Source organism: Zonotrichia leucophrys, chromosome 2 (assembly GCF_028769735.1).
Source record: "Zonotrichia leucophrys gambelii isolate GWCS_2022_RI chromosome 2, RI_Zleu_2.0, whole genome shotgun sequence".
Taxonomy (NCBI): Eukaryota; Metazoa; Chordata; class Aves; order Passeriformes; family Passerellidae; genus Zonotrichia; species Zonotrichia leucophrys.
In genome coordinates, this window is record NC_088171.1 from 78,229,427 (window position 1) to 78,253,630 (window position 24,204).

Sequence of the window (24,204 nt, forward strand, 5' to 3'; positions counted from 1 at the left end):
AGGTGCTTTACACACAAGAACATCAGTGCCAAAGGATTATTTGATAAATATTTTCACAGCTTCTCAAGCAAGCAACTGTCATCCTCTGATCAGTGTGTCAAAAATAAAGCTTACATAAATGGAAATGAAAATTCAAGTATAAACAGCAGGTGGTCTGCACTTATCCTATAAAACTAGCAAGAGAATTAATCAGTATTCTGGTAAGGAACCTGCAAGAGAGAGAAGCAACATGGAGGACCATCCCAGAGACCATCCCAGTAGTTGTGACATAGTTCTAAAATAGTTTGTAATTTTAAGTGATTCAGCCTTCTTGTGTCTTCAATAAAGAAAATTAAAATTTTAAAAGTACAACAGTGATGTGGGCAATATTTAATCATTATTATTTTAAAGGAATCAGCCATGTTGTCAGTACAAAAAAAAGAATTATTCAGACATCTCCATTTTATATATTCTTTTGTGTGTGCTCCAACAGATTGGAATAGAAAGTCTTTAGGGAATCAAATGGATGCAAATAGAAGCTGTTTACAGTGAGTGGTCTGAGGTGACTGCAGGAAAACTCATTATTACTCAGTATTGACAGTGGTAGCCACGAGGTGTTCAGGAATGGAAAAGAAAGAATTAGGAGTTGCTGATATGGATGAAGTCATTCACGTATAACATATTCCAAAAGGCAAGATGCAAAAGCAATAGCTGAAATTGGTCATTAAACATCCTAAGAAATGACACTGGGAAAAGATCATAACTGATCTAGAAGCTATCAGGAGATGGCTGGTCTGATTCACTTTCTATGTTTAATCAGTATTTGCAAGGTGAAAACTAGAGAGCTTAATGCAGCAGAGCAGGGCTGAGCAAATTCAGGTCTCCCCACAGGTCTGTGAAACTGTGTTATGTAAGTTCTTTCCATTCTACATACCTCAGTTATTCACTACTTCCAACATACCGAGCACACAGGATATTTTCTCTGTCTCCAAATGACTGTAGCTGCCAGCTAAAAGTAATTATTTTCTCCAGCAAAGGAAGTAATCCAGATATAGAGACTTCTGCTTTGAGGTACTCATTGGCACCTCCCACTTGTTGGGGGAGGTTGTGGGGGTGTAAAGTATCACAGAGAATTTCTTAACCCATGAGAGGATTTCAGCTCAGTGCAGCTGAAGACGTGGCTGAGGGTCAAGGAGCAGAAGGAGCTCCTTGCTCATGGTGTGCTGCACGTGTGCACTCAGTGTGTGCCTCCTGGGCTCCATCCTTTCCTACAGCCCACAATGGAAAAGCTGATCCCATAACATTTAAGACTTGTAAGAGAGGATTTAAAATAAACCAAAAGTAAGGAAGGACCGGTATTTTTTGAGATGCTGCAAACACACAAAAGAATCACTGCCAGCTGGCAGCCTGGTGACCATACAGGCTGCCAGAATAAACTATCCTGTGCCCTGGCCCAAGGTTTTGGCAAGCTTTGCAATGTCTATTGGAAGTATATTTCCCGTGAGCCTTGGCAGCACCAGGCAGTCTCTCACCTAATCTGCATCCAGGCAGGAGTGAACACAGGGAGAGGGGATGAAGGAGAACAGATGAGCACAAATGGAAGCCCATGGTTAGTCAGGGGCTGGGACTACCTTGCAGCACATGGGAGGAAAAGAAGCAAAACTTCAATGGGAACTGACTGCAAGAAAAGCCCTAAGATCCAAAGACATGCAGGATTTAGGAGAAGGTTGAGGGAATGGCACAAGAGGGATTCTTAATAGCAGAGATGCCTGTGCCAATAGTTCACTACAGTGGGATCAGCACAATAAAAGAATGTATTTGAAAGAAGCTGTTGCTGTGATAAGGAATAGGACAACTGTGACAAATTGTAAGGGCAATGTCCACAGAGCAGAAACACAGAAGCCCCAGACAGGGGAAAATCATCCTGTTAAGGGACAAGAAGAGATGAAGTTCTAACCTGAGAGCCCCTGGGTGAGTAGTTTTACCTACCTTGTTTTGGTTTGGAAAATGGGAGGTGGAGGGTCTCAAGGGAAAAGAAGATGAAAGAGAAAGAAAACTGTTCAAGGTATCAAGACAATCCTTGATTCATACAAACAAATTTTGGTCTATGTTCCAAACTCCATAGAGAACAAGTGCTTTGCCTGCTTGCTGCCTTGCAAAGATTCATGAGGTCCTGGGAACAGCTAGATTGGGTCTGGTACTGAACAGGAGTTAAAACCATGGAGTTTTGTACAGTCAAACTTCTCTCTACCAAGCCTTTCTCATCTGTGTTTTTTTCTTTTACATTATCTGAGCTAGTGAGAATTGTCCATTATGCTGGTCCAGTCCCAAAACAATTGCCCAAGAGAAACAGAGGTGAAACAATCTCCAGTACTGCAAAAAACCACATGTTGGCACACAGCAATGGATTAAATAAAAGCACAGGGTTCATCTGTTTTTCCATTCACTCTAGTATTTAATGCTATTAAGGTTATTTTAAATAAAGAGCTCTCACTCAATACTGTAGGGGGATATTTTTTGAAGTAATTCCAGGATATTTTCACTGTGTTGCTTTTTTAATTTTTTTTCACTCTGATGGGAAATCCTCACACACACACACACGCACAGACACACACCACACACACACACACACACACACACACACAAACACATGCGTGCCTCAATTTTAAATAAATATGTCAATTCTTTTATGTCCTCAAGGACCTGGCAAACAGGAAGATTTTTCAAGAAGAAGAATGGCCAGGCAGCAGCTTTTAGGTTTATGGACACAAAGGCCAGTGACATAAGGCACAGACACTCTGTACACAACTGCCTGCTACTGAATTTTCACAGTAGTTCAGTGACTTGATTACATAAACAGTGGAAATAGAGATCAAACAATTCCCTACGCAGCCGATCTATGAATAAAATAAAGTCTTGTGTATGAAAAATCAGGAATTGGCAAAAGACAATCTAGGAAGGTTCTGCGCTTAAAAGACAGCACAACCCCAAATTTAAAGTAACTGGCTCTAGTAAAGTTGGCTAAAACCAATTTTCATCTAAAACTTTTTGAAATATGCTCAGCTTCACTGAGCGCCTGGTATTTAGGATTCTGGCTATACAAAGAGGAGAGGCAGTAACTTAAAGAACTTGTTTCTAACTCATACTTCTCATCTTTACTTCAAAGGAATCCTCAGATCATTTTCATTGCTGTCATATCTGAGTTATGATAAACATGTCCAAAAATGGTCAGCTAATTATCTTCAGTGGGTAATTAGGAATACTGACGAACGTGACTTTCTCCAGCAATGGTAGATGTCAAGGCTTCTTATTTAGGCATTTGAGTTTGCTTCTTACTGACTTGGCAAGAACTGCAATACTACATTTACAATGTTTATAAAACCTACAGAATAGAGCAAAATCTTTTATATAACAACGATGTACGTCAGAGCACCTAGGCCTTTGGTGCAAGGACCTTCACAGATGATGAATCAAGGCATCAAAATACCATCTAACCCAGGCATGTCACTGCAATTCAAATACCTGCTAACCATAGCTAAGTTACAATCCCCAGCTCACAATGAAAGGATAAAAAGAAGCAACAAAAAGGTAGGAGTTAAAGCATCTTCTTTAACAGTCACTTGAATATCTTAACCAGATGGTCTGTAATGATTTGTTGCTTAGCCAAGGCAGTTCAACAAAAAAGACAGGGTTTCATTTGTGATCTAAGAAATGAAATTTCAGGTGTTGATGTGTAGCAATCTTCAGATATAATAACATGATACACTTTACCTAGAAGCATGGTAAGGGAATTGTAAATTGCCACCACACTTTGTCAGAGTGAATCCTTAAATAGCACCTGCAAGATACCCTGTGCAGTCTTGAAGGGCTCCACAATCTGAGCTAGCATCTGGTTGAAAAACAAAACATACTCCCATCTTTGCTTTATTCTTGATGTCCATGCTATCCTTCTTTAGGCCATTTTATGTGTTGTTCTGTGCAAAAAATTGGGCTATTTATCTGAAATAGAAATTATTTGTAGAGTGAAAAAATATTTTAATTTTTAACTTTCTTTTAAGATGATGTAAGAAACTTCTGAAGCAGTACAAGTTACATGTAGAGTTGAAATGGAAAATAGAAACATTGTTCCAAGAGAAAGAGGAAACGGCCTCAGAATACTTAATGAATTTTCCATGTGTTGCTTCATCTGACCAGTTGCATTACTCACATCATACAACATGCACTGCACCCTCTCACCACCCAAAGCTGCACATATTTTAGACAAAAAGAAAACTAAACCCATGTAAAGTTAAGAAAATGCAAGCCCCTGAAAACAGGTGATTTGCGAGTCTTATCAATCACACTCATAGAAGTGTTAAATTTGCAGAAGATCTTGCTCTTAGCTTAAACAGATATTAGTGATGAATTTGTTTTTGACCTTCAGCATTATTTTTTTTATTTCTCTGCTAGAGTACTTCATGGGAGAAATATCTGTACAAAAATCGTACTTGTTAGCTAGGACAACGCACACAAGCCAGTTGTTGAGGCCAACAATACCCCTGCAGCAATGCTTCAGCGCTAGACTGCGGAAATAGCAGAGCAACCCAAATGAACCCAGAATTTCAAGGGAGAGCTCTTTATATCTCTCTAATTGGGTGGACACATCAATCCTTGTTAGACCACCTCAGTGATTCATTTGTTGTTTACTGAAGCATGTGCTGGAAGAGTCCACTGGCATGCCTTTAAGGGTCACAGAGAAGCCTCTTCCATTGAAATTAAAAATCTAGTTCTCTTTAGCAACTTTTTAATAAACAGGATTTCCATTTGACCCACATTAAAAGCTTGCTTTGTTGAGATTTAGAAAGAAAGGTTTGTCCTTGCAAAAGAGCAGAGGGAGCTGGTAATATTCAGATCAGATTTTTGCAGTGATTATGTATTAGCACTAGCACTTGAGTTTCAGATCAAAATTCAGATAGCTTCTTCCTTGTCTCAAGAAGTTCTTCTCAAGAAGTCACCTTTTCTTCTCTCAGAGGCAGTGGCTTTTATACCTACGGGAGTCTCTTTAACAAACAGCTTTTCAATCAGACATGCTAATGCAGGTGAGGAGCTGGAGTGCTGCGAGGCCTCGTCAGGCACAGGCTCGCACAAGACCGCCCGCAGCGCTGAGGCACGCTGCCTGGCTCCAACACCAGCTACACCAGCTGCTGCTGGCCATGTGGCTACCCAAAGCACAGCCTGGCCCAGCTTTTTGTGTGTTTGCAGGGCTGCTTGCATGGTTTCTGCAGATTGCTGAGCCCTGTGCTGCCATGGAGTTCTAGCATGTACCTTGAGAGAACTCAAAAGCACTGGTGCATCACAGAGCCATCCCAGCAGCACCAGCAGGGTAGATGAGCAAAAAAATTCACAGGCAGGAGAAAGAAGCAGGTTTTGATGCAGCAGCACAGTTTTGCAGTTTCCCCAGCAGGACCATTGGGTAAGCTCCTCCTCACACCCCATTGCTGGGAAGCTTCCCCACCAAGAAGCCACGTGGCATCAGCCAGGGGTGGTCAGGTCAGGAAGTTTTGTGAAAACACAACTTAAAGTCAAAAACTGCTTTTTTTTTCAGTCTGTTCCCCTTGAACATTAGTACTGTAGTATTTAGTATTTAGTATGTCTATCAGGGATGATATGCTAGCCATACACTTGTTATCTGAGTGTCCATGACAGTTTATAGAAGCTTCATTCTTTCACTCAGTGTGAGTTTGCTTTACAGAAGCAAATCCACTAGATAACAGGGGTCAGTGTCCTGCTCCCTTTAACAGAGGGAACACACTGGTGTGCTTTAACCTGCATTTATGCTGACTATCTGTGCTGAAGGAATGATACTGGACCCATTAACAGTTGTAGGATGGATTCAGTCTCTGCAGTGCCATACATATGTTGAAGTGTGCAAATGTAAGGCAGCGGAATCTCCACCATTACTGTCATCTCTTATGTTGCCATTTGGTCATTACTCAGTTTTTTTAAGACTGAAGAGGGTCTGTTAGATTTTACAAGAATTTCTGAATAGCTGTGTGTGCAAAAAAAAGTTTTATAATGAAAGATAAAGCTGACTACCACTGATTTTTGATATGTTGCTTTTATTCAATTCAATTTAGTTCAGTTTCAAAGAATGAAACAAGAACACTTACTCCAGGCAAAGCAATACTGAAACAGGTACTGAAGCATGCAGTTGGAAGACAGAACTATGGGGCACAGAGAAGTAAAATATACTGGTGTCCATGCTAGTGGAAGCAGTAGGGCAAAATGCCTGTGAAATTTTATAGGAGGTGGTTAAAATTCTCAGAAGGATAAAATTAGTTCCCACAGAGCTTTCTCATGAATGTGGCTTATGGTGCTGCTGTGAACAGAGCCAACTCCTGCACTTCTAAAGCTACCAAATGCATGATGGACAGACACCCACTTTTATGACAGCAATATAAACAAGCAGAAAGCTGTAGAACTGATGGATGAGGCTGGTCCAACTATTCTCCACTTCCAGATAAAATCAGAAAATGCATTTACTTGCAGTTTGTTTCTCAAAAATCCCATCAATAGGCCTTTCTTTTTACTGCCTTGCCTCAGGACATGGTAGAAAAGACTTCTCACGGAGTTTTGGTAGGCAGGAAGTGTCCAATGAGTTACTGCATGAAAAGACAATATGATTGCTGGGCTCACCTCATAAAACACAGCTTTACACAAGAATAGCACACTTACCTTGCTGTCCTGACACACTGTCTCATTTTTTGCTAACAGGGCTAACTTCCCCTCCCTTGAGCAAGTGGTACCGTTTTCCTGCAGCCAAATGGCTGACACAGTTAGACATAAATACAAAACCCCTGTACAAAATGAAGTGCAGATTTACAGCTGCTTCATAAATACGCTACGTGAGAAATCATAAATTATGCTGAGCAGCTTTCCACAGGATAAGACATTTCAGAAAAAGTGCTAAGTTCCTGTTTACGATAAAAAGGATTTCTTAAACCAGCACTGATGTAGCAATTTGTTATGTGCAACATGTTTTGATTGCTGCTGTACTGAACTAGTTCTATCAAGGAGTACAGCCTGTAGTCTGAACGACCTGTTTTGTAGTGGGAATCAAGAATTGCAGATGAAACTGTCAAGTTAAAATAACCTTTATCTTTTGAAGCAAACTATAAGTGACTCTTGTATTAAACAAAAAACTGAAACAAAAACCCCACAACTCCTTTGAAGAGATCATAAATATGTATTAGTAATTAAAATAGAGGCCCCTTGATTAAAACTGATGGAAATCCCCCAAAACTCCCTCCAACCAGCATTAAGCAAGCAATAAAAAACTTTAAAGTCTGAACCCAAGTTTCCAGTTCAACATAACAGTTTTATAATAACAACCCACTCACTATTTTAATTATTTAAATCAAAAGACAACATAAAATAAGAATTTAGTGAGCCTTTTGCAACTCTATAGCAATGCCAAGATCACAATATCCCTTGAAAGATCTGGCTCCTGGCCAAGACACCAAAGTGTGGAATGGTCAGAGGCATCCCTTTACTCACCATACCAGTTTAGTCACACCTGAGATTTACACATCAATCTTCACTCAGATGTAAACAAAAGGATTGCATGATAAACCATAAGGGTTATTGCTTGCTTGGACAGGAAACTACTTTAAAAGACAAGAAAGAAAAAGAAAAAGGAAAAAGAAAAAGGAAAAAGAAAAAGAAAAAGAAAAAAAGAAAGAGAAAAAGAAAAAGAAAAAGAAAAAGAAAAAGAAAAAGAAAAAGAAAAAGAAAAAGAAAAAGAAAAAGAAAAAGAAAAAGAAAAAGAAAAAGAAAAAGAAGAAAAAGAAAAGAGAGGAAAAAAAGAAGCAAGCTTAATATTTGAGTCAGTCTTCCTTTACACAAAATAATGGATGAAAGAGATGCAGACAGTTATTAAAGGTCACAGTGTGAGTTAACTCAGTTCTGATTTCCCATACTGGAAATCCTGTGCAAGACATTCAGTGGTCTTTGGGCACATTTAGCCCTTTGTGACTGAAGTAATTCACTTACTATATTTTAAAACAAATGCATTTTATTGGAAGATTTCTCAACTGGGTTTAAAGTACAATTATTTTTTAAATTTCATAATGTGATGTTTCCATATTCTAGTCATAAGACGAATCATCTTACAAATGTGAGTTTAGATGAAAAGCATGCTTAGATGAATAACATTAAAAATCTTTACAATATTGGAATGAAGATGTATTTTGGTGATACAGCTAAGCCAAATGAAATAGTTTGCTGTCAAGTGGGACAGCCATTGCCAGCTCCTGTTCCCTTGTAGCTGGTCTGGCCCTTAGCTGAGCCTTGTGTGAGGTGATTCAGTTCACTGAGCTGTGAGGAAAGGAGCCCAGCCAGAAGAAAAACAAAACAAACACAGAAGAGCACGAAGCCAGCCCACCCCATGGAGCTGCTGGTCCAGGTCAGCTGTACCTGCACCCTTGGTGTGGAAACATCTACCACACATTAGTATCTATATAACATCTAGATGGGATTATTTCTCAAGTAAGAAAAAAATCATAGACATTGTAATGTAAATTCTAAATGTTCACATTATGTTTTTGTCTTTAATGTAAAGTAATGGGACCAGCTCTGTGGGTAAGATTCATACCAGGCACTTAAATGGCAGCTGGGGACTTGAACATCTTCCCAGTAACTCCTACAAATAAAATACTGCAAAACAGCATAAGGAGTACATATTTAATTATGAATTCAAACAAAGACATTTTCTTTATACTAGAATTACATGGTAAAAATCTGTTACAGTCTCCCAAAAGACTGGAATTTGTGGCATTTTTATATAAGCTTTCACAGTCTAACAGGCAAAAATTTAGCCACCCCTTGCTTAAAGGGTCTCTTTTTCTATAATAGAGCATGTTTCAAATCTCCCCTGCCAATTTTAGGCTTGAATCTGAGCTTTCAACACCTTGGTGAGGGCTCAGACCAGAGACATTCTCTTGCCAGTTGGTACTTTGTATAGCACAGAGCAGACAGCTCTATCAGTCGAGGCTGAGCCTGACCCAAGCAAAACAAGGTAATATTCTGCTGAATATGTTTTATAGAAGACAAAACTAATACCCCAGCAGAAGTCAGCAGGAGCAAGTGTTTGCATCCTGACTATCCATGTTATATATGTCTCTCATTAATTAACACTAATTAGTCCATAGGCTGTCATATTGCATGGTTTAGGTCTTAAACCTAGGAACTCTTATGAATGGTACTCTTTATTAAGTGGCTAGTTACCTACAGTAGAAAACAGAAATGTTATTACGATCACAGAATGGTTTGAGTCAGAAGAGACCCTAAAGATGATCTGGTTCCAAATCCCCTGCTGTGGGCAAGGACACTTCAACTAGACCAAGGGCTGGGACTGCTCAGTTTCTCTGGTCAACCTGTTCAGTGCCTCACCTCCCTAACAGCAAAGAATTTCTTCCTAATATCTAATCTGAATCTACCCTTTTAGTTGAAAGCCATTCCCCCTTTTCCTATCCCTACATGTCCTGGTAAGAAGCCCCTCTCCTGCTTTATTATAGGCCACTTCAGGTACAGAAAGGTTGCTCTAAGTTCTCCCTGTAGCTTTTTCTTCTCCAGCCTGAACAACCCCAACTTTCTCAGATTATCCTCATAGCAGAGGATGTTGCAGATAGTAGTCTCAAAAACAAATTCTACTCCTGAAATGCAAATATGTGTGCTGATTTTAAAATTCCTGTTTATTTTCCTTGGCCTGTCTGTTCAGTAGAAAATGTTTTTGTAAAAGCGACCAATTGTGTCAACCATATCTGACTGATATCTGTGAGGTATTTCTCTATGACAAATCAGACCAGCTCTGAGTTTAGGCATCAGCATGAACATAATCCTTAAATACTAAAACTGCTTTCTAGGCTTTAACAGCCTGTAAATGAAGCTCCAACATGTCATTTTTAGCCCTTCATCTTGCTTACCTGTTGTTTGCCTGGCAGAGCTCCCTAAGGCAGCTGATGAAACAGGCTTGGTTGGATTACTTGTGAGCAGTTTTAACAAAACCAGATTAACCATCAAAACACAGCTGCAGGCAGCTCTGATTCAGGGTGCTGACTAAACCCAGGACAAACACTGAAATCCCCACAACCACTCTAACCCACAACCCTCATTCAATAGCTCCCACACAGAGATCTCCCACAGAGAAGGGGGCACTGCCTGTGTCTACACTACTACACATGCCCCACCTACTGTAGCACATGCTACTGCATAGTAGTAGCACACACTTGCAGAACCCAGTTTATCCAGGGCACACTCCTTTTCCTCACTGCCGTAATTACTAGGTGTGCTCTTCCTCATGTACAGGCCCATGAACTGGAAAAAAACCCATTCCATTTTGCAGTACTCTGTGTCAGTTTATATGAGCTTATTAATGCTAATAAGACCTAATGCCAGGGATTTTGTTTCCAACAAAAGAATTCTAACCTAAGGCATATTGTTTTCTGACCTATCTTCTCAACATGAAAATTTCACTGCTGCACACACTTACCTTGCACAGATTGAAAAGATAATGCTCCTTCCTCTTCAGGCAGTAGAAAACTCGCCTTCAACATTGATACTATTCAATTTGACCTACCACTGTTTTTCAAAGGAAGCAAGGAGAAAGAAAGACAGAAAAGCAGACAGGTGACAGAACACTGGGATTTAATGTTCTGGTAAATGCTTTTGTATTATGATTGCAAACACAAGCATTTTATATTTTATACATATATAAACATCAATCCCAATCAGTGCTGCCCACTCAACCATCCAAATTACAGTGAAATTCTAGTGGCTCACAGCTCTGACTTTGTTAGTGCAACTCAATTAGATTCAAATCAGATACTCACTGATCAACATGAATAAAACCAGAATCAAGCCCACTACTCTAGCTCAGCTCCTAAACATGCCTCCCTCTTGGAAAGGTTTACTATAAAAAGTGCCAACACACTGCTGTGCACAACTTGACATCCATACATTGCTAAATAATCTAACAATTAGCAACTAAACGAAGGTGAGCATTCCCTTATCTCTAATAACACCAAGACATGGGCAACTAGCCAAGAACTTGGTACATTAAACAGAAAAACACAGGCAAAATCTGCAAGTGCTTCTTGAGAGCACACTATTTCCAATAAGCACATGTGGAAACTAAATACCTCTTAGGCTGCCCTCAGGTAGGAAAAGATTGATTGATTGATTGATTTCAAACACATAGTCCATAGTAGCATGGATCTAGCCCCTGGTATTGAGCCAGGAACTTCAATGGCAGCTGCCCACCTGCATGCAAAAGATGAACTGCACAAAGATATTTGTTCAGCTAAATATTATGTTTATTCAAAAGCATTTATGAATATACCAAGGATTTCTTTAGAAATTATATCATTTTCCAAGCTAGACTTATTATATCATTAAGTTTCAGTCATAGTGTGTTGAAAACATGTGAATAGCCTTCTCCACTCATCTGTGGAACAACCCAGCAAACATTTCTGCAGCCTATAGGTTAAGTAACAAAAGACATCCTAATCTCATATCAATCAATATGCAACTGTATGCAACTGTCCTCAGATGCAGTCACAAAATTTCATTCTGGGCTTGAAGAGTAAAATTTTCAAATATAGACATACAGTTACTTATCACTGGCTGGAAATAAAACTTATGACCTGAGAAGCCTCAATCATTTTTGTAAGCTTTACTCCCCTTCTTGCACATTAGCCCCATTTTGAAGAATAGCCTCAAACTTACAGTCCATTTTAAAAATTCTGTCAAGAGCACTATGAGAAATCTTCATTTAGCAACCTATGCTCTTCATCATCAATAAACTAAATAGCCTCTTGCCAGCTCTAGGAAAGCCTCATTTGCGTATTTATTTACGGCATATATCATGTCCATAAAGCATCTCTGCAGAGGGCTCATCTTTGGATCTCAGTATTAACAGAGCTCCGACACACTGCCCATAAATCATTACACTTGGGAAAGGATTTTGTTTCAACTGAACTAATTTCTCTGCACTCAAGAACTAGCTCATTCCAAAGGTTTCCCATGTCCCTGATCACACAAACCACAAGACTCAAAGATACCTCAGGAGAAGTCAAGATATTTCCTCTCCTTGCCCCAAGGCAGAATGAGTCATATTTAAGTAATCTCTCAATGGTTATTTCTTACCTAGTCTTAAAATAATCATTTGTTTCTTTACACTGCACAAAACCAAAGTGTTCATTTCTCCCTTTCATAGGTCCTGTTTGATCACACTGTTTACACGTGCATCCACTTGAACAGTAGCTCTCTTTTATGTGGCATATGACCCATGCAGGTAATATCTTTAAATGTTCAAAGCACAATATAAAAAAGGAAAATCTTCGATGTCCATTTTAGGATAGTTAAAAGGCAATTTATTCTATTCTGGTTCTAAACACTTAACACAACTAAGGAATGGACCTCTGTTATGCTTATGTTTTCCCTTTCTCATCAACAAAATCTTCTTTATGGCAATTCTGATCATATATTCTCAACAACTACCACATACTGTCTTTATTAGAAGTTATTCCACAGACAAGGAATTTTTACTATGATTTATTCATTAAAACTTATTTAAACAATTTTAGCTTACTGATCATCTGTCATTTGTTAAAGAGCAAAGAGCAACTGTTTTCCTCATGCAGTCCAAAGTTATCTACATGAACAGTAGAAATCCCACTCAGTTACCTACTAGTCCTTAGTGACAGAAGACAGAAAGATGACTCCTTTTTTCCATGAAAGGCTTTAATGTGATTGTAAGCTGTGAGGTGTATTGCTAAGATAAAAAAAATATTCCACTGTGTTAGTTAAGACAAACTCTCTGTATTTTTTATTTCATATGAAAGTATTCCTGGCTGTGACTCTGAAACTTTGAAATACAGTCTCTTAGGAACCATGAGCAGATTTAACCACAAATAGCTAAATGCGCCTAGATACATGAAGTTATATTTAACTATCTCCCTAACTAACTAGATCAGGGGACCAGAATCATATGGCTGGATAAAAGATAAGGATAAAACAGGACATTTGTAATAATTAAGTCACCTCTTTGGTCTTTCCAGAGCAGAGAGTCAACGAACATCACAAGTGAGCAACCAAGGACTGGCACTTCCAGCCGCAGATGCAGTCTCACCAAAGCCACTGTTTTTGCAAGACAGCCCAGAGGGCTCCCTTGGACAGTCTGATTTTATTTGTTTCCTTTAAGATGACCAGAGGAGCTCCTTCCCTAAGGCTGCTCAGAGGTGACGTTTCCAGAGACAGCAGGGTGAGACAGGCAAGAGATTCAAGCCAGGAACTTGAAGCTTAGGAAAAAAGCCCTTAAAATGCGGAGGACCAGGTAGTGGACCCACAGTCAATTCCAAGGGTGTTAAAAAGGAAGTTTGGGACTAGGGAGGACTCCAGATTTTCATTCCAAAACTTCTGCATACTTGAAACAAGCATTAGTATTCAAAACTTGAAACAGCTTGGGCGGAGACAAGGCTGTGAATAAACCTTATATTTGTCTATTCTTTTGGCTCTGTCAACACTGTAAGTTTTCTCTGTGTACGCAGTCAAGTAAGTGAGATGACTAGCTGTAATTCTAATGCAAAGAATGTCCTTTGAGAGGGTTTTTTGGGACCACAATGTACAGCAGATGATCTAAATCAATACCCTTCAATTCCCTGGCCCCCTACTTGGGGACCCTCCAGAGAGACCAAAGGCTATTTTGTGTCTTCACCCTGTAGCTACAAACTTGTCCTTCAGAATAAAAGACATATATATGTGTCATCATGAACTCACTTGGCCTGAACACAGTCCTCACCTTGATGGAATCACACTCAATGTCCACAGCAATCACGTTGTCATCTCCATCATTTATAGACGTTGTGTTTTATTTAGACACAATTAAAATCTAGAGCAATTAGAAGTGGATCCAAATAATGGTTCTCTATAAAAGAAGCCCAGGCCAGTATGACTGTGACAGCTACTGGCCTTTACACAATAAGCAACCCAGCACTGCCACAGCTTGACAGACAAGCTTTGTCCTTTATAATAGCAAATCTTTCCCCTAAAACTGTGTTCTGGATGGTTTTTCAACTCACTAATGCAGTCTAATTATGAGCTTGTAGCAATTTAATTGTCTACAAGATCAAACAAATCTAGTTCTTCTTGAAAATAAGACACAATTCAAGCTATCACAGAAGGGCTGGGTTTGCTGGTGGAATCTTTTTTTCATTTAGTCAAGAGCCACTTTTGTTTAAAACTAAAACAATGTGTAAAAAGGAAAAATTCTCTCCCTTTTCACTCAGCAGAGGAAATCACATTAATATTTCTTCAGCTGGTAAGAAGTTTAAAACTGTTGAATGCTTTCAGCTGGCAGAGCTCCAAGTTTTCCATATTGTTACAGGATTTGCATGAAACTTTGTTTAAGACCAAGTTCTCATGTTGATATGATCTCACTTTAGTGAACATCTAGATTTGGGAGCCATATGCATGCAAACCGCTGGGGTCTGGTAGCACGAGTTACAGAGTTTAAAATTAAAGTTTTACAAGAAGTGTTTGTGGACTCTCATTATATATGAATGCCAGCACACAATTAAGCTGATGACACAGATCTTCCTGTGCTCTGCATGTCTGCTAATGCACACAATGCCTCTCACGGTGTGATTATCAAGGTGTTCCCTGAAATAGGCTGAGTTAGTTCATGGCTGAAAATATGGGCTTCTAGAAAGGATAAACAAGGGAAATGGCTACATAGCCACCATGATAACTTCATTTAAATACAGGTAAGTGAGCTACAGTAATATGGCAAGGAAGTGCACAGAGCCAAAGCTACATGAAAAATTAGTGTGAAGACAATAAAACTTTTTTTAATGAGATACATCTACAAATATGGACAGAGAAAATACAGTATATCCCAACAGGTTAGAATGTAATTTCTAATAAGAAGCATTTAAAATAGCTTCTTCAGTCAGGAGAAAATGTGCCAAAGAACTTGGGTTTAAAGTAGAAAGGAAATAAAAGTTGCTGAGATAAATATTTCTATCCTTAGTCTGTAAATTTACAATTATTGTTCCACAGAAAACTCCTGGACAGACATTTTTTTTCTGAACCACAAATCTGTCAGTGCAGAATTTTCTTCATTCTCTATCACCTCTGTGTTTCGGATGGTGAGGCACTCGGATGTTCCTCACAGGGCCAATGGCTGTGGGAGAGCATGAAATGCCAGCTCATTTCCCTCAACACCATACTCCATATATCAACTCCAACCCAGAACACACATGGCAGGTATTTAAAGACACAATATTTATCCTGCTTCCAGCAGGATTTGTCATCTATTAGCTGACATATTTGCTCTTCTCCGTAGCGTCTTGGTAACAGTGGCGTTCCAAGAGGTGTTTGCAAGGACACCTGTAGGTGATTTGCAGTCCAGTTGGAACCCTTGGTGACAGGAGGTACCTCAGCACTGAAGGCCACTGTCATGCACTGTGGCCCAGTGGATTGTCAGTACAGTGCGCTGTTCAGTGGGGAATGAGACACCATAAGGAGTGCCACATTCCTATTGCTAGCAGCACCAATAATTTCTTCATGAATCTGTCAGTCACTGACTCATCCACAGAAGAGGATGACAGCTGAACTTCCAGTGACCTGATAATCATTCTAGTGCTTACAAAAATATACTGTAATATTAGTTTTCTTGAGCTCTGTGGAGGCTTCTACTCACTATTACACAAAGAGGAAAAGAGTGCACCCCAGTGAACTATCATATTTCAGTGCACATGGCAGCTCTTACTTAGCTTGGCTCTAAAACTGTTCTTCATTAAGGTAATGTCATCTGTTCGAGGCAACTGGATGGAAAGGATGGGCCAATATGCAGAAAGCTGAATGTTCCCCTAGATATCACTAAGGAAACTAGCACTGAATAAATCATTCAAATGCACAATACTGGTGGAACATCAGATGGCTACATGCAGCTAAAAAGGTTTCTGCTGGTACCTCTTCACCGGAGGATGGTTTTTTTCCAGATGAAGATCTCTGAGGGTAGGAAATGAGAAAAGGGAATAGCATACAGAAGCAGAGAATGGACAAATTCCTCTTACCAAAATTCTCACCTGTGAGTAACACCAGATCCTTCAAAAAAATATATCCTCAAGGACAACTTGTCACTCTCCTTGAACTCGCACATCTTACATGCAGCATTCTAGGGCTATCAGAAAGCTCTCAGCTATGATTGCTGGAGTTACACAGAGCATGTGTGGACTGCAAACAAGGAAAGGGTTTCCACGTTTCCACATTTGCTTTGTTCTGCTAATTTAAGCATTTGAATTAGAGGCTCAGGGGCTATCCTGAGCACTCAGGTCCCCTACAGAAGCCTCACAAGCTCCTAGTGAAAGCTCCAGGGAAAGAGAGCTGCAAACAAACAGTACTCTCCTACATCTCAAGCAAAGTGTGGAATGGAAGAGCCTGGATAATCTGTCCTGATTTTGAATTTTATCATCTGGAGAACTTCTGTCTCCCTTGCTTTGCAAGGCCTGTAGATCTGAAAAGAAAAGCAAGAGCCAACACACATCTTTCACCTCTCTTCAGTGACACCAGCTATTCCCAGTGGAGAATGTGCATTCACTGGTGCAGGGTTTAGTGATGCTGCTGGAGGAAAATGAGCCCCACTCTCTCAGCATATCCAGTTAGGAAACAATGGTTAGAGGAGCTAGCACATCTTCCCCATCTGCTGAAGTTTTCCTGGTGACAGCAAGAAACCCATAAGGACTGTTTTCACCACCTCAGATCTCACTGAATTTGCCTCCTCCCACCAGATCTGCACAGTTAGCAGCAAAAGTCAATCATGCACTTACCAGCACTGGCCAAAATACAGCAACTTTGCGTTACCGGAAACTTTGTATATGAAAGGGAAACGTAGAAATAATCTGAACACCTCATCCAGTGGTGACAGGTTTCACCCTGTCCTTTTCCAGACTCTTAATTTTATACCATCTCTACCCTGTTTTTGTTTTTGTTTTCGTTCTCCGCTAATGACGCGCTTCACTGCCTTGAGGAAGGATGATTACAGGAAGCTGATGGAGCAATTCTCTGGCTCCAGACTACCTCAGACAAGCACATACCAAAGCATTTCCCATGGTGTAACTCTTCCATGTTGACTATGTTTGTAATTGGGTTTTCACTGTTTTATACATCTTGATTCGTGCATGTTTGGCATATTTTTTTCTAAGGTAGGAAGATGAGGGAAACTTGCATCAATTCTACCATTGTTGATCCATTGTTTGTTTTGTCTTTGCTTCATTTCTTCTCCATAGTTCATCAATCATCTTAAATTTTTCTAGAAGATGCACATCTACAGGATCCCACTATGTAACCATCTACTTCATTCTAAAACAGTTAATCACATCAAGATGTAATTTTGAATTTGAGCCCCTCCATCACCAACCAATCACACAAGGAAAAGAGTAATAGCAAAAAATAAGTTCAAAAACTATGACCAGGCTCTGTCCCTCTGCAGGGGTTATGTTCTGTATCCCATTGAGTATTTAAAGACTATTGAAACAGCAGATAGCCATCAGTCCCCTGATTTCATTACTCTTACAGAACTAGCTTCCATTTGTCACACAACATCATGATGGCCCAGATTTCTATCATTAAAATTAATTCTTGGGAAACTGTCATTACAGCTACTAGGCTGTTGCCTGAAGGAAAAGATTATGCTTCAACAGTGCATTCATATCCTCTTCATGGCAAGGCATCAGTAGTATTACAATCACCATCACGACATCATCCATCAAGGTTGGTAGCTAAGGCCCAGTGTTATCATACATTCAGTGTTGTATCCTCTGTAAGGACAGTAAGTCTCTATTCAAAATGAAGATCCTGCCATCAGTCCTACAGTTTACATGAAGTACCAGGTCATGCTGCTCTGAACAACTGCTAAGGCAGTGTACACAAAATAAAATCTTTTGAAAAGACGTTCAAATTCCTAAAGGGTAAAAAAAAAATCCCTGGATCAGCAGATCATAATCATATGTGGCACCACTTACCAGGCTAAAATCTAAACTATGCAACATGTGACTAAAAAGCATGTGGCTTTCCCAACGCTATCACACTGCTGGAGTACTTGGTAGTATATACCCAACAAGTCAGGCAACCATACAGACTGCTTCATTCCTATTCTGCAGAAGACAATACCAAACACATCAAAAGAGAGCAGTCCATTATTTATATCCTAAGACACGAGGTTTTTATTAATAAAACTGTTTCCTCAGAGTTAAATTCCATTAACTGTACTTAAGACAGAATTACTACACATCTTGCTCCCAGGCAAAACCTGACCATTCCACATGTGTTACAAATCAGTATCTCTTTACATTTATTGGTGTGCAGACGAAAGCCAAAGATTTCTTTTCAGATTCTGGCAAGTCAGGAATCTTTCATGTTTGAGGAATCACATTGCTATCAATTTATTTCTATCTTAAACTTATGAATTTTCATACCAAATAACCAGTAGATACATTTTAATATTAATCACATTTCTCCATCTTGAAGTAAGAAGCTTAGGTGGTACCACTTTTAGGGAAGAGAACTGTGAGATACAAGATATTGCAAGGAAGACTTTAAAGTCCTTTCCATTCCGCATAAGGTTTCCCCCCTTCTTCCCCCTGCATATTTTTTTAATCTCGAAAGCATTTCCTACTAATGCATGAAACCCCCATTATGCTGCATATGGTTTCTATTATCAAGTCTATAATGCTTTTAGGAATTTCTTTGATTTTTCTAGTGTTACCTCATTCTTTTCATTCCTTATTGACACAGAAGCAGCAACCCAAGTCATTCCTAAGTATCTTGCTTTAGTTATAAATCAGTCTCCATACTTCTGTAGCGTACCTCAAAATGGCTTGCCTTTGCTACCCTTGTATGAATAAAGGAAAGGCCTTGAATATTGGTTGATTATTATACTCTTCATTATGTATTTGAAGATCATCCAGTTTTCTTATTTGAAGAGCTACATTTTACCCATTAAATTTACACTGCACCCATGGACACTACGCTTGCACCTATGCACCTAGATGGAGACCTGGGATTTGTGCACAAACACGTACAAAAAACTGCAGAATACCCTTCATAGAGATGGGACCAAAAAAAAAAAAGAATGAAAAAAAACCAAACAAAAGCCCTCCAAAATTCTTGTTTTAAAAATTTCAAAATTAGTAAATTAGTGCAAGATCAGCTTTCCATGGCAGATTTCCAAATAATTACTAACTCAATGGTAGCTGAGTGTCTAAAACTGTAACCACACAGAACTCACCCAAGATTTCATGGGAAGGCCTGTTTCTACCCTGCAACCAGCTTTTTTTTTTTTTCCCTACCCTGCTCAGTGTGTGCCATTGGGCCATGGGTGGGTGCTGGCACGAGGGAAGAATTCACCATTGTTCAGAGAGAAGCCGTCATGTACGCAGGAGGTTCTGCTGAAGGACTTCATGGTTCACTGCATGGGCCAAAGCTACCAGTGGAACACAGCACAAACAGGAGCAGCTTCACTTGGAAAATACAATTTATTCCACAGACTTGATTTTGAAAGATCAAAACACAAGTACTTGAGGACTGGAGACAGCTCTAGACATGGCTCAGGAATTATGGAGGTTGCACACTCTGTAGATTTAGGGTAAGGGTATGCACCAAAGGTATTCCACTTTCTGAAATAAATCAAATAAATCAACCTTGTATCACCACGTTGCTTTAGAGGGTGTTGCATCTCAAATGCAATGATGTATAGAAGAGGGCGGGGTGGGGAGAAAAAAAATTCACCTGATCATTGTTTCAGGCAATAACTTGAACAGTGATTTTACCATTTTCACCCTTTTAATGTTGATTTTAACTGGATATGATACACTCACAGGTTGAAATGAACATAAAAAAACTGCTGCATGATTGCATTTTGGCAGCTAAGTACAATTAGGGAAATACAGGGAGTATTACACAATCAGCTATTCCATACATGAAGCATACAAGAATAGACAGAGCCATCACGAATTTCCCAATATTTTGTGTTTATTCTGTCCACCGATCAGAGTTGGTGCTCCCTGGCTAAACTGAAACAGCTGGACAAAAAGAAAATATCCACTGCATACAATCCACTAGCAAGGGAGATCACAAAGCAAAGCTTCTCCCTCAAATGAAGTTGTGGGAGACAATGAGTAGACAGCAAGTGCAAAAACCTTCGGCCATGTTCTCGCTTCTTCTCTTCCTTCACCCCTAAACGTTGCCCAGAATTCTCAGAAACACCCTGAACACAAAAGGATTGTGTTGGACAAGGTATCTCCCCTGGAGAGAGCAGTAGCAACAGATGCTGCATCTTCCTTCAGTATGGCACTCCCACTTCAGACTCTCCCTGGCTAATGGGGAACATCTACACAGGAAAAAAACCCTCAGTGTTTGAAGACTGGCCACCAGTTTAGGTGGTGCCTGGCAAGCATCTGGCAAGCAGAGAGGGGACATTTATTAGACATTTTTTAGGGCTCTGATGGCTTCTTCAGAGGAGATCTTAATTGGAAACATTGGAAATATCAAGTAATTGCTATGCAAGGGGCCTTGGGGTGTATGTTTTCTAGTGAATGTTCATCACCCTCGAGGGGAAGCAATAAAATCCACTGCCATCGCCTGTTTAGCAGCCCACTGGCAATATTCTTTTGTCAGCTTTAACTCCAGCCTGACTAACGCACCAGTTGTCTTCTGCTCAGAAACCGTCATTAGCTTACAAAATCATACATTTCAAACAGGCTTAAGCATGCTCCCTCTAGAAAGAGATACATATCCGAATTTTAGACAAGAGCTGGGAAAGAAGAGCGTGAAGAAGGAACAGGCACCGATGCCAGCATCGAGACGCAACAACTCGAACAAAAGAGATCTCAAGATGTCGCACTAACACGCACGCACACAATCTTCCTCTTGATAGATTGCTTCCCTTCGGCAGAGGGAGATGCGATGCTCCAGGAGAGCGCCCGCCCGGGCACGCAGAGCACGCGTGTGCCTCCCAGACGGCCGGAGCCGGACCGGCAGCGCGTCCCTGCGGCGGGGCTGCTCCGGGGCTCTGCCGCCTCTGCGGCACGTACGCGCCGCCCGCCTCGCCCTCTCTGCTCAAGGGACCCCCGAGCGACCCCAGGCCGCTGCAGGGGGACCCCCGCCCCGTATGCTGCCCCCAAGGCCGCTGCAGAGGGACCCCTGCCCCGGCTCCTGCCCCCAGGGCCGCTGCAGAGGGACCCCTGCCCCGGCTCCTGTCCCCGAGGCCGCCGAGAGCAGCGGGGGCGGTGTTGGAGCCCGCCCCGGGGGAGCTCAGGGTGTGCTCGCACCCGCGGGTGCTCGCCTGCCGCCCACCGGACCCGAGGGGGCGGGCAGCGGGCCGGCCTTTTCCCCCTCCTAAACGCCGAATTTTGTGTGGGTGAGGTGAGGGGGGGCACGGGTCCGCTCCGCCACCGCGCACAGCAACAGACGCCAAGCTCAGCCTGGCTCAGCGCGGGGAGGGAAGGGTGCGGGGTACGGCTGGGTCACCCCGATGAGCCCCGGGGCTGCCGAGGGCGGCCGGGGCTCGCACCCGGGGCTCGGGGAGCTGAGGGAGCCGCCTTTGTTCCGCCGCCGGCGCCGGCCCCGCCGCCGCCTCCGCGCATGCGCTGGGCGCAGACAAAGGCGCGGGCAGGGCGGCGGGGGCTTCCCGCATCCCTCCTCCACCGCATCCTCCTCCACCGCATCCCTCCTCCATTCTCATCCCTCCTCCATCCTCATCCCTCCTCTATCATCATCCCTCCTCCACTCCGCATCCGCCCTCCATTCCTCCCCGCATCCCCGCTCCACTCCGCACCCCCCTGTCGCCCCGCATCCCCCTGCGCGGCGCCCACCCGGCGTGGCAGGAGGGCGGGGGTGTCCCGGGGGTGTCCCGGGGGTGTGCGTGTGTCCGCCTCCCTTTCCCCCGCGTGTGCCGCCACGCCCAGCTGAGGCGCGGGGAGAGCGCCCTGCGGGTGCCGCGTTCCAAAGACACGCGTGTGCGTGGGGAAAGAAGAGACGACACGGCGGGTCGGGAGGGGAAGGGGGGGAAAAAGGTCGAGGGGAGTGGTAGCTTTCTTTGCTGGGGGGAACGCCAGAGGGTTGATGGGGACCTGTGGGGAGCGGGGGCCGGCAGTCGGTGAATATTCATAGACCAGGCGCATCGGGGCGTAGCGCGGGGGGCAGCAGCAGCAGTGGCGGTCCCTGTCGTGTTTGACGGCGGGTCCGTGCCCCTGCTCGGGCAGCCGAGTCTCGGCGTGTGCCGCCCGGCCGGGAGCAGCGCTTCAAACCCGCCGGCGCGCCCACGCGCACGCGTGACCGCGGAGGCAGAGCCGCTTCCGCGCCACAATGGGCAAGCGACAATCGCCTTGTCGCCGGCCACAATGGGCGAGCGCCGCTGGCCGCTCCTCGCCCGCCCCGACGCCCCCCGCAGCCCGCGGAGCGCCCCAGCAGCCGCCCGGAGCCCGCAATCCCCCTGCAGCACCGCCGCCCCCCGCCCAGCCGCCCTGCCATCTTCCTGGCGCCGTGCGTGCTCTTCTCCCAGCGCTTCCTTTCATGGAGAGCTTGGGGCATCTTCCTTTTTTCCCTTTTTTTTTCCCCTTTTTTTCTCTTTTTATTTTAAACTATTGTTATTAATTAAGGAGACTCCCTTTGGAAACAGGCTAAAATCACGGAAAAGAAATTGGGCATAAACCACTATTATTCCCACCACACCCACCGCTGCCCCCACCCTTCCCCAGGAGAGCCTTCCCGGGCATTTAAATCTCACGGAATCGCTTTCGGTCCGTTGTGTGCCTCGATCCCGCTCCCAGGTGGTCCCCTCTCGAGGAATCGAGCTCCTCGCAGCGATATTCCTAAAATGTGCCCGGGCAGGCGCCTCCCGGACTGCTCCGCTCTCTCTGCTCTTACCGATTCACACGCACATCTCCCCTCCCCACAAATCGAGACACAACGGAAGGGGGGAAAATGATAAAAATGGTAAAGCTCTCGCGGGCTGCTGTGTAAATGGCATAAGTGAGACACACCGCGTCTTACCTTTTTGTGTTTTTCCTCTGTCCCTGTCGGTGTGTTTGTGTGCTGGGGTGTCACAAAGAGAGTCCCGGGCAGCCCAGAGCCCCCTCGCCTCGCTCGGAGCGCTGTGGCTCTCGCCCGCTCGCTCGCCGGGACCGGAGTGCCTAGTGCCTGCTGGAGCACTGCCGCCGCTACCGCGGCTGCTGCCTCTGCATTTCTCACTCTCTCCCCCTCCCTCTTTCCCTCCCTCCCCCCTTCCCTGTGACAGTCTGTGGGCAGTTCAAAAGCCACACGCTTTATTTATTTATTTCCCGCGCTGGCGGGCGGGGGATGCGCTGCGCGGCGCTGGCGCTTAGGGGGCGCACGGACCCCGCGTTTAAATACCGGCCGTGCAGGGGGGGCTGGACCGCGGCTCCGTGGACGCACCTTGCAGCATTTCACCCCCACACCCCTCAAACAAAAAAAGAAAAAAAAAAAAGGAAGGGAGCGGCCAGGCTCGCTGCCCCGAGGAGAGCGGGCGCGGCGCGGCGAGGTGCGGGGCGCTCCGCGACCCGCCGCGCACGAAGCGCGCCGTGGGGCGACCGGGCCGCGCCCGGCGGAGCTGGGATGCTGCGCGGCGGAGGGAGCGGGCGAGCCGGGCCGCCTGCCTACACCTGCAGCCCTCCCGGGGAGCGGGAAAGCCGCTCGCACTGCGGAGAGGGGCGGCACGGGCGGAGGAGACTAAAAATTCCCGGGCCTGGATGCTCTTGGCACGCTTAAGGAGAGGGTCTGCCAGTTAAACACAAAAGGCAGCAACACATAGAGGAAAGCAACACATTTCTCAGGAGAATGGATCTCTCCCGGGCGCTCCTGCAGCTGAAGAGCTGGCCTGAACGTCGCTGGGGCTTCAGGACTGGTATCCCTCCAGATCTCCCCCTGTTCCAAAGCATCCCTGGGGCCGCCACAGCACAACCGAGGGTGCTGCCCGCACTTTCCCACCGCTCTCTTTTTACAGCCCGGCTGTGGCGGGGCCGGGCGCGCCCCGCTCGCCGCTCCGCGCCCGCTCCGCGCTGCGGGAGCCCGGCAAAGGCGGCGGCGGCGGCGATGCGCGGGACTGGGGCGCCCTCTGCTCCCCGAGCTGGGCTGGTCCGGGCCGGGCTGGGCTGGGCTGGGCTGGGC

At 43.6% G+C, this 24,204-nt stretch overlaps 1 protein-coding gene across 2 annotated transcripts in view; it reads right to left on the minus strand.

The window, feature by feature from the left end:
* Positions 1–23,303, minus strand: part of BASP1 (brain abundant membrane attached signal protein 1) — a 51,771-nt gene extending 28,468 nt beyond the window's left edge. Inside the window, exon 1 of one of the 2 annotated variants that reach the window (XM_064705476.1) lies at positions 23,071–23,303. The gene's annotated coding sequence lies outside the window, so the exon portion shown is untranslated. Of the gene's footprint in view, positions 1–22,804; positions 22,963–23,070 lie in introns of those variants that run through there. The other variant, XM_064705477.1, reaches the window with a different exon arrangement.
* Between the last annotated feature and the right edge of the window lie 901 nt (positions 23,304–24,204).